Source organism: Hippocampus guttulatus, chromosome 12 (genome assembly GCF_054856545.1).
Source record: "Hippocampus guttulatus isolate MCC_2025c chromosome 12, RoL_Hgut_1.0, whole genome shotgun sequence".
Lineage (NCBI taxonomy): Eukaryota > Metazoa > Chordata > Actinopteri > Syngnathiformes > Syngnathidae > Hippocampus > Hippocampus guttulatus.
Window position 1 is genome coordinate 7,693,858 of NC_141272.1, and position 12,072 is coordinate 7,705,929.

Here is a 12,072-nt window from a genome sequence, read left to right on the forward strand (position 1 = left end):
AACTTTCATACTCAAACGGACTAATCAGTTTGCAGCAGAGTTGATGCTTGGGGGGGGGGGGGGGGGTTCCCCCTCACATGAAACACGAGAACGAGCCAGGTCGGGCCATTGCCCGCTCATTAACATGAAGGTGTCATTTGCATTTGCTGATGGAGTGTTCCAGTTTTTCATATCCCTCGTTTTGCTCTTGCATCAATCATCGGCAAAGGGGGCCAACGTAGGCCACAATTAACCCTCCAAATCTGCCGCTAAACAAAGAGTTTTCACTCATTTGCAGATCAAAACGCCACTTGTCCATTATACAATGGAAATGAAGGTGGAGTGTTGCACTTCTGAAAAACTCTATAATTACCAGCTGTTAATTGCACACTTGTGCCGTCTCACTTTTAATTAAAAAGAGAGGCTCGTTGTTGGATGATAAGCAACGGTGGAGAGGCAATGGTTTAATCAACAAAGCCAGAGGAATTTCTTTCTGCTGGGGCCAGAGGCAGACTGGATAAATCTTCAAATAACCCAGGGAGATTAAAACATGTCCATTAGGGCCAGTCAGGTTTTATTTGGGGTGGACGAAGCGAGGTGCATTTGAAGTCGTCCCGCTGCAGAGTCCTCTGCGAAGCGCGGCTGGGGGTGTGCGACTAATCAGCCCGCTGTTAGCCCTGAGCGCTCAAGTGGAGGAATTGGACTCTGCTGGGGGTGAAGAAAGGAAGGGAGCCAGAGAAGGACAGAGTGAGTGAAGTTGAAACGTCCCTGTCGCTTTCTTCCTATTTTACTTTTTTCACCCCCTTTCTTCATCGTGAGCCAAAAATACTTTTAAAACTACACAGTACAGGCATCCGGATATTTACCCGTATATCTGTACTGCTTAAATGGTCACAGGTAGTCAAGCAGCTGAGATGGGGTGAGAGCGGCGGGATACACCGCAGACAGCAAACACGCTCATTCACAACTTTTTGCCATTAGGAGTCTTCAGTGAAACGAACAAACCATGTTTGGGACTGTGGGAAGAAGTCAGACTACCTGGAAATAACATCCACAAGCACAAGAAGAATCGAATCCCACACAGAACCGCCTTACGCCAAGATTTGAACCTGGATCTGTTTTTCTGTGAAAATTACCAACACATCACTGCCAAGGCGAAAGTACCGTATTTTCCTCACTAAAAGGTGCACTGGATTATAAGGCGCAATCTACAATGCGTCCACTAGAAGGAGCTACGCTCATTCTTTTCGACTCGAGAGGCGTTCAAGACCGCGTCCGATAAACGTAAATTAACGATTACTTCAATGAAACTATGAAAATAATGCATCAAAACAGAAACTCAAGCAAGGAAATCACAAAATAAATTCTATAGCCCCTCTGCAGAATTTATTTTGGCATTTCCTTGAGCATAGCTCCAACAGAACGATCAGATGTTGTCTTGTTGTCTTATTAATAAGGAGGAAATTTCATCTGTGCTTACAGCACATTTGACAATAAAGTTGTACTTGACTTGACTTGACATGTCAGTAAAATGTAGGAGACTGGACTGTCTCAGAAGTATTTGTTATTTATTCATTTGTTGTGTACTGTATTCACAAACAAGTAAATCACAAAATAAATTCTGCAGCGACACAGTTCACTGAACCAAAAGCAAGGTATAACATTGTACGCATGTCTCCGGCAAGGAGCCATTTTGGGGGTCGACATATTACCGTAATGACCATACACAAGGCGCACCGGATTAAAGGCGCACTGGGAGCTTTTAAGAAAATGGATGACTTTTCGGTGCGCCTTATAGTGCGGGAAATATACGGTAACTGGTGTAATGGCAAAGTGTCCTTGTTTGTAAAAAGTATTTCATGCGCTGTTGAACTCATGTTAAACAGTCCAATTTCAGTGTGTGTGTGTGTGTGTGGCGGGGGGAACCTTCTGTTTTTCGGTATTGCAGCCACGTCTCTATAACTCATAAGAGTGTTTATATGAAAGAGACATTTACCTTGGTCAGCAAGTCAATGTTGTCATGTCTCAGGGCACCATACAGTACTTGACTACCAGGGTGTGATAACCTCTTCCACCCTCTCTTTGACCCCTCCGCTCCCTCACTGATAAAACTGTCTGCCAGGAAGTGTCCTTCGCAAAGCTTCCTCCCCTCTTATGCTCAATCAACACCTGTCACCGCAGTGATCTGATAACCGGGAGCTGAGTGCTCGTTCATGCTTCTTGGACACATTTTCAAAACAGCTTCATTCGGCGTGTGTAAAACGAAGATCGGTACAAGTAATAACAAAATCACCAGGGGCTTCCCAGACCCCCTGTGCGTCGCGACTCTCTGAGATAAAGCGCGCTGGGTTTATCTAAGGAAACAGTCGCTGGGGCAAGGATGGACTGGCCTCACTGACAGATTAGTCCAGCCCAGGCCCACTTCCTGCCTGCTGAGGACACTAATTAGAAGGCAGAACTGACACCACAATAAGAGCTGACAGTTGAATGCACTTAGAACAGCTTCACACAATTCACCGCTGTATCGGGACTGTTGCCATGCCAAGCCATAAATTTCATCACATTAGCCGGCACTTATCTGATGTGACAAAGTTAACCTGGATGTTATTTAGGCACAAAAGTACAAGGAAGTTCTGAGAAAACGGTGAGGCTGCTGATTTATCAGTGGGACTAAGTGTTTTATTTGAAATTTTATCACCACATCTGACTCTCGTTCCCACCCCCTTCGCCCTCCGTTCCCTCCACACACTGACAAGTCATTGTTAACGTGGACATTTTCCCAATGTGAAAGACATCCTGTTTACAAACATGGTGGATTGTGTCTCTCAGGTCATGGTCACTCACACTCTGTCCGTATTTCTATCCCCCCCCCCTTAACCTCTGGCCACATGCAACATTTAACATAACCGAAGTTGAAAAAGAGAGATGTGGAACAGAACGCAGTTTCTTGATCACTTCTCTTTCCACTAATTATCAGCGTATTGAGAAATCAGACGTACAGTATTGAGAAATGTTCATATTTAACCATCATTTATATTTGTTTTTAACTAGGTACTTTCAAATGGCATGTCATGTGATATATGCTGTACAATATCTGAAATTATATTATTGGATTGTAATATTTTATTGTATTATTTTATAAGAGTGCTTGCATGCACCCGTGCACGACAACTTTGATTACAGCATCACCAAATGAAGGGAAAATGTGGTATTACCCAAAGGGCAAATTTCCAGGTACAGGTACACATATTAGATGGAGTTGTTTTACAACACCAGCCGGAGCTGATATATTGATTTTGTTTGAGACATCAGAGAGGCCTTTTTTTTTTTTTATTCCAGAAGTGCACAGTGATTTCAAAAGTCTGAAAAACAGAGGTGGGGAAAAAAAGAGCATGTGTGACACATGCAAGCTTATGGAACAGCGCTGCTTGGTGGTTACAGAAGCCCTGTTTTCTGCACCTCAGTACAGAGAGCAAAGTTGGGCCTTTTCTGGGGTTGTCTCCGCCTGTGCCAGCGGGCAGAGCATCATCAATGTGGTTGTCGGCCCCTGGGACATCCCAGAAGAGGAGCGCAAGAGACAAGCCCCCACCAGCCTTGCTCATCCATCATGATGACACCACGAGTTGCAGTCATGAAAAGCACACAACCGAGTGGACGCATACGACCACAACTGGGAGGGGATGGAGAGGCAGGATTGGCAGGATTTCTTAAAAACACATTTTGTGCCTTATAACTACTTGCGAAGGCTGACATGGAAGCTCTGATGCTGGTTTTGTAAGAATAACTCCGGGTGGTTCTTAGTGGGTGCGCATCGCATTTCGAGAAAGATAATGCGGTCTTCTGGGGGGGGGAGTATGCATCTTTGAGAGTTTTACGGCTCCCACACTGCAACATCTTATTCATACGTTTCTTTATAAAAGTGTCTCAAACATTTACTTTACATTACTTAGTTAAATCAATTGATATCTGTTTGACAGGTCCGTGCCAACATTAAAGTTATTGCGGGATTAAACAACAGTTGTCCAAATGTATTTAATTAACCAAAGACTGATACAAAATAAACATAAGATCATATTCACAGCGTTGTACAACTTTTTTTTAAGAGTGATTTCGTTTTGAAAAAAATAGTAGAGCAAAATGAATGAAATGTTCATGAAATGTTTGACGTAATGGCATGTGCTGTTACATTGAGAATTTGCAGCATCAGCACCATAATCGTTGTGGAGCTGGAGGGCCCTCAGTCTCGCCGTCTGGAGGAGATATGACAAGAGGCGCTGCTCCCTGTTCAAGCGCAGCAGGGGAAGAATGCCTGGGCTGCCTGCCGAAATGCCGAATTTATTGTCACTATTAAATCTTTGCCAGTTTAACACAAGATGCAATCTGCCTGGCAAACTTTTGCAAGTGTGAAATGTGAGAAGACTTTTCTGTCATGTCTGTCTGTTTTGTTTTCTGCCCCAGCTGGAGTGAAGGGCGTTTCCCTCCAACAGGCGCACCTGTTCCGCATTTACCAATCAAACCTGCCGTATTTAAGGACTGCCGAGCTGCCTCGTCTCTTGTCGGATTATTGACCTTGCTTGCCATTTATGCTCAAGTGTTGTTGTTGTTTTTTTAGACCTCTCGATCTCATTCATGGTCGCTCTTGTTTTGTCATAGAACTTTGTAAGCATTTTCATTATCGCTTCTCACAGCCACATGGTTTTTATTTATTTTTTTAGTGCAGTAACTATGCCCGTCCAATAATTTAAGCATCAGTGGACTTTTGTGAGGTAAAGCAAATCAGTTCAAAGACAAAAGCAAGTAAAAAATAAAATAAAATAAAAACAGGTTAGGCAGTTTTGCATGAAATAGCACACACAAGATGATCCCAGAGATTTTCAGTTCGGTTGGGGTGAGGACTGTCAGCGGCTCACTTTATTGTTTCTCCTCCCAAATTCTCTTGGTGCTCATCATCACAGAACATAACAGTCCAAGCAGGCAGATTCTAACACTACTGGAAGCTCGGCAGAATAAGCTGTTCGGAAACAGTCTGTCACGATTTAGGCACAAAGCACCGACCGAGTCATTTGTGCTGCTCATTTTGATAAATGCGGGGTCTTCACAAACGAGGCATCTTTTAAGATTAAAATAAAGATTGAGCCCTCTACAATTGAAAACAATGAGTCTTCACTTTGGGATAAGATTCTGAAGAAATTGTCTGAAGGCATTCGTCATAAAGAAATGGCCACCGTGCCACAGATGTGAAACACGTGCTCCGTTTTGATGCAAAAAGGATGCAGAAATAGAATACATGTTTGGAGTAAAAGAGCCTTCCACACATAAACACAAACACACCCAACCAACGAGCAGAGGGTGTTGGTATGAGTTGCAGTGAGCAAAGACAGGAGCTCTATGTCTGTTCAGTGTGTTTTAAGCATGTTTAAATGAGTGAAAAGGCAGTTATGGCTTCCAGATGGGGTCTAGTTTGATCCGGATGATTTTGACAGGCGAGGACTTTGATGTGCTGTTGCCTATTACTGGCATTACAGGGAGACACGGATATTTCTCCCTAATCGCTTCCAACTCCTCCCCAGCAGTACGACTACAGGCTAGCCACACCAGAACTACGAATGGGAGTCTTTGTGGAAATTTGCAACTTATACACCGGGACCTCTCAGGTCAAACACAATCTGCCGAAAGACACGCGGATTTCACATCAGATGATAATAATTAACGGCGAACTGTCAACATTTAAAACTTGAAGGCAATTTTGATCAAACATTTTCACTGTCATGCAAGATTTTGAAGGAGACGGAGCACCTCTCCGCTCCCCGCTAATCACGTTTCTATAGGACCACCCCTCTGAACCCCTCAGCGTCTCCTCCTCATCTCCTTGTTCTATGGAACTCTGGAGAGGGATGAAGAGCGGAGGAGTGAATCAGGCTGAAGTTTCTCTCTTTATCGCCAAAAGGATGGGGAATGCTAAGGGGCCGATGCCTTGGAATCTGCTGTTTTGTCCCTCTCTGAGGCAGTCCTCTTGGAGCAGCAAAGAGACCAGAGACGTATTCGAGGCAAAGCCTGGAGGGCTCTTCGGTTGACAATGGAGCAACCCTGGGACAAAGTGATCCTTGAGGAGGGATCTGTGGAGAGGTGCAGGTGTCTGAGATGAACAAGTGACCCACTTATCTGCGGGAGCTCCCTTCCTTATCGGCCCTCCCATGGTCTCTTCAGCGAAACCTTTTTGACTAGAACACATACATCAACGACAGACGTGTGTGACTAACTCAAACACAGGACTGGGCACAGAGGGATGGGGAATGAAATGAAGGCCTTATATCTCAGGGCCTCACGATGTTTCTGGTAAATGCACTCCATTCTACTCTGTGACGGAAAAAGCAACCAGCGAAATAAACTCTGTCAAACACACCGTCCATCTCCTGACAGATAAGATGAAGAAAATAAGCCACGCTCTATAAACAAAAACATCACAAATCAGCGGTCGGGCAGCTGAACCGTGAAGCCGTGCAACCATTTTTAGCGTTCGTTTGACGGTGGGAGGACAGCAAAGGAGGAGGCCACCCGCTCTTTAAAATCTCATCACCGCTGCCTTTGCGCTCAGAAACAGCACTTGGGCAACATGGACATGAGCTGCAGAAAGACAAAACAACCAAGAAATCACCAGTAAGAATCTGACTGGCCCAGCAGGCTTCAGTGGCTAGCGGTGGTTTTAGTGGAAGAAAGGCAAAGATAGAACAAATGGCTACGTTGCAACTGCGGCTTCGCTTTCCGTTCTTGCAAGCAAGATGAGAATTCCATTCCTTAATTGTTCAAATTTCTTCAATGGAAACCATCCTGAATTTGTTGTGCCGAGCCGGCACATCAAAAAAAGTTGATTTAAAACTCATTGGCAGTGTTAAGTTTACAATGAGCACAATTAGGATGCAATTATTCAAGTTGCCGAAGAAACATTCGTTCTACATTGCCGTTTGTTTCGAATAAGCAGAGCACCACCGGCGGGACTATGCTTGCACTAGCGGTTTTTGCAAAATGAAACAACAAATCAACAGCAACATCACTTTGGACTCTGAGGAGCCTGCATGGGAATTGTGTTAGTCTGATTCTCCTTTTTTTTTTTTTCCAACATGCCAAGTAGCTGAGATCTCGCAGCGCTATTTATCTAATTTCCCCCAACTTATTTTCATATCTATTTCTTTTGTAAATTAGGCAAATGTAGCCGCGGGGCCTCTCGCATTGTGAAATCAGCTGGAATTGCAACATTAAAGAATGAAGGGCAGGTTGCCGAGGCGGCCATCCTCCTGGATTTGGGCAAATTCAGCTGATGCAAAACAAGGAATTAATTTGAGGGGAGCGACTTGCGTGCTGCGCTTGGCGCTCTGACAAAGATGAATGGCATCATTCCAACTGAATGGCAATTTCACTTTTGGTGACGGCGGTTTAAAGCAAAAGCGAGTGGGGATACATAAAGCATTTGCAATCCCACCGAGGACCCTGCTTACCTGCTTATCAGACATCGCATATTGTTTACCAATCATCTGATATTGATTGGTTTCACACGAAAGTTTGAAGATGGAATGAGAGCGGGAGAAGGTTAAATCCTAACCTTGAAAGATTTAGTGTCTATTCAGGCCTCGTGTAGGACTTTCCTCCGCTCTCTCGGAGAATAGAGAACTTTTAAATTCAATAGGGGATGGGAGACACAAAACGTGTCACATTCACCAAGTGAAGCCACTGGAAGAAATGCAGAAGAACACCCAAAAGCATAATCTTTCTCCCCACTTGATAGAAATGGTAATTGCATGTGTGGGATAATACTTTGAAGCCAAGGCCTTGGTGGGACAGACCGCCTATTTAGCTTCCAAACGGGGCAACAAAACAGCTCCTTCTTAGTGCTTTTGTTCACTTCTCCACTCTTTGAAATGTTTACTGAAAAAGAACCTTCCACTCCACTCTTACACAATGTGACAGCTATCATTCTTGGTTCGTGGGCGCAAGGTTTGATGTCAACCACTGACATGTAGCGATTGTTTCGGTCAATCTTTTCCTATTCAACGTTCTCACTTTCAACATGATACCCTTCGCAATCGAGGTGGACAAAAACTGAGATCAAGTCCACCGTCTGAATGCTGTTCCGAAACACGCTCAATTGAAATGCTACGGTGAAAGAAAAATACATCTTCCAAATGAAATCATCCCTGGCTTTTCCTTTTCTTTGTGCCTGCACTATGAGGCCGTAAATAATGGCTCGCGCTCCGCGGGAGACTCCGAGTCAACACCGGGACATGCAAAAAAAAGTCATGTTCCTACAATTTGACCTTCATATTTTGACAAAACCAAGAACATGCTTGCACCAGGGTAGGATCCCTTCATCCTGTTGGAATGTACCATCTCCCAGCATGAGTTTGGAACTGTAAATGGACCGCCGAGACACCCGTCACAGCTGGGCTGCATCACTTAGCATCCCGATCACACTGCGGCAGACAATTCATTAGGTTGAGTCTGTGGCTCTCCGGCCCACCCAACTTCTCGACACGTCACAGAACGGGCCAGGTCGTAGATCATATTGAGAGACTGAAAGCTTGCGTTCTGCCCATCCTTGGAATGATCATGTATGATCATTAACTTGAAGTCTGTCATTATATGAGCACCAAGATGGAAAGAACAAAGACAGTTCAAGTCCAGTACTCAACTTTGACAAAGTATCAATTAGGTGCCGTTGTGTGTTTATCACGTGGTACTGCACAAGGTGAAAACAGGCACTTCCGGCAGTGTCGAGTGATGCTTGGCATCAGAAGACAAAATTGATTTGTGTAACTTGAAGTGCACGATGGGCAGACATTGTTGGTCAGTGCGATAGAACATAATTATTTGAAATTTTGCTCTAAGGCCAAACAACCATGACTTGGGATTGGACAGTTTTGTTGATACCAATGTCTGCATGCAAATTAGGAAGGAATTGTTGGGGGAAAAGAAGTGGATGTTTTATGGGAATTGGGTGGATTTTACAGTTCTGCAGTTGACACTGGACAACACCTGTGGCAGTCAGTGGAACACAAATCGCCACAGAGGCTGAACAATCTTGAACTAATTTGTTTGACTCGTTACCATGACATCATCGTCAGTTTGACTCCAATCCAACCACGCTCAAACTTCCTGGGTTCTTTCCGGATTCATGGCCATAATGTGAAAGTTTTCTTCTTCCACTTTCATCTCAACAAAAAAGTACGAGTGAGGGTCATGTTAATAGCACAATTTAAAAGACTAGAAATCTTGCAAAACAATAGAAAAACTGCTCACCTAAGATACGTCTGGCAAAGCTATTTATTTATTTATTTTCTTTCTGTTTTTATTATCGGTACATATATGCAACATTAAATGCGCCCAAAAACACCACCACTGTTAAAAGTTGTATGTTGGTTTGGTGTTCGTTTTTTCAGCAAGAGTCTGGTGAGTGGAAGTTTCACCGATCAGTAGCGTGCGATCTGACAAAATTGAGGAACTGGATCACAATGAATGGGCCTCATTCCTATACCCACGCATAAATACAAACAGTTTTTGCACAGTCCTGCTAACTATCAAACATCAATCAAAACAACAGCTCTTGCTTCCGTACTTGGTGTCGATAATGACATACACATCTACAACAAGCACCAGACGGCTCTGAGGCCTCAGAGCTCTGCAAACACTCCCGGCGTAGCCGTCGCTCAGCTCTCAATGAGAGAGCCACTTAAACTTTCCCCTCCTCAATCAGCGCAGCACAAAGCAAGGAGCACATCAGCGGCCTCCTGATCATCCCCTGACGTCTGAGCGTGTACAACAGGCATGTCCCTGGATACCCGACTCAATGTCCCGCGGCCCCGAGCACCCACCCGACTGCCCCCCCCCCCCTTCAGAATGGCACGGTGTTCAGGACCGTATGCTGCGCCGGCTCTCATGTGCGACTAGATGAATGACAATTCCTTCGAGAAGGGCAGTTAGAAGGAGCAGTTGGGCTAAAAGGGAGCGGCGGCGGAGGGCTGCGGCAGCTGTCCCACTTGCCACATCCACCCCGTGAGACCCCCACCGCCCTCCCAAGTCTTACTACCAAACTCAGCAGCAGGTTTCTCCCTACAGAGAGAGAGAAAAAAAAACACGCTTCATTACGTCCTCTCTCCCCGGAGCAGCTAGGGGCCTTTCACTGCAGATAAGCCTCTTAGACATGAAGTAGCGCACAGAGCAGCATTTGAGTGACAGCAGGAAGGTTTAGCCATTCAGTGGACAATGCTCACATTCTCTGGCTTTAATCTAGGAGGCGGACAATGATCTGTTTTTAAGGCCTCATCTCCTCTGCTTTTCCCACAGCAGTAAGTGACTGGCTCAAGCGGGAGAAAAAGAGACAGTGCAAGCCGAGGGCTGGCCAGGAGAGCGGCTGCTATCTCCAAAGGCCTCATGTTTCCGTGACAGTCCCGACTGAGGTGCGTCCAGAGGGGGAGATGTGGGCGTGTAGTCGGCGCAAAGCAAAAAGCATCAATAACACACATGTGTGCACGCACGCTCACACACGCACAAACACACACACACACACGCATGGGCACACACAATCCCTCAGTGATGGTTGAGTGCACTCGAGTGATAGACAGGCAGGTGAGAAGCCTGCTGGTGATGTGGCTTAGTGCAGAGCTTTGTCATTCTTATCTACACTGACCACTGACATCTATCCCTCCTCGACTATTGTGGGGCTTTCTATGACGCATTTATACAAACGCGAAGGCACAGTCGACCGGGAGGGAAAAGTTAGGCAGTCAAGGGCAAATATCCAAACAATATGATTTGTTTTGATTTCATGATACGCTGTATTTGTCCCTCCCTGGGACTCATGTAAACAATTTAAAATGTAATGCTCTGAGATCGGCGGCCCGGTGTCCAAGTGGTTAGCGAGTCGACCTCACAGTGCAGAGGTACCGGGTTCAATTCCAGCTCTGGCCTCCCTGTGTGGAGTTTGCATGTTCTCCCCGGGCCTGCGTGGGTTTTCTCCGGGTACTCCGATTTCCTCCCCGATTCCAAAAAAATGCATGGCAGGCTGATTGAACACTCCAAATTGTCCCTAGGTGTGAGTGTGAGCGCGGATGGTTGTTCATCTCTGTGTGCCCTGCAATTGACTGGCAACCGGTTCAGGGTGTCCCTCGCCTACTGCCCAAAGATGGCTGGGATAGGCTCCGGCAACCCCCGTGACCCGGATCGGAAAATTGATGGATGGATGGATGCTATGAGATCAGCATACACTGACAAAAATGGTGTCTTGAATTTACTCAATTTTATTTTGTGCATGAAATAAAATCATCTGGATCAAGATACTTTTTTAAGTAGATGCTAAATCTACTTAAAAAAGTAGTAAAAAAAAATCAAAATACAGCTGATTCTATTCTGTACAGCCTTCAGGACCATATTTTATGTGTATGCATAAGAATTAATTAGGCTAAGAACAATTACTACTATTGTTCAGTGTCTTTTTTTATTACTCGTGTGCAGCGCATCAAATAGCAGTTCATTTGAAGTAAGGGAGCAAGTACACTCAGTATATTTTCATTATCAGCAATAACAAATTATACAAGTGGCGGCAAAGTGTTTCAATTTGTGGATATTTACATTATTTTAGAAACGTTTCACACTTAAGATTGGTTCGTTTGCCTCACCACTGCATAAACATCCAAACCTCAACTACGTTTGTGTGTGTGTGTGTGTGTGCGTGCGCGCACGCATAAATGCCAGCGTTCATGCTTGTGTGTGTGATTGCGTGTGTGAACAGTAGGCCAAGTTATAGAAACATGTCCTTCAAGTAGCATGGCCTTAAGGCTTCTTAAATGTTTCATTGAACGGTCAATCACATATAAACAACACGATTATGTAATTTGTCACTATTTGTAGACACGCAGAGGTATCTGCAACTCTCCCTAGGACTGTTGCTTTTGCATAAAATGTTTGACTAATGCAAATAGATCATTTGGTCTTTTGAAAATATGCATGTGAAATCTTACCTGATTTTCTTGGCAAAATACACTGATAAGAGCATCGCTATTTCTTTTTTAAAGTGCTAATGTTCAATTCTCAATGAGACAGCAT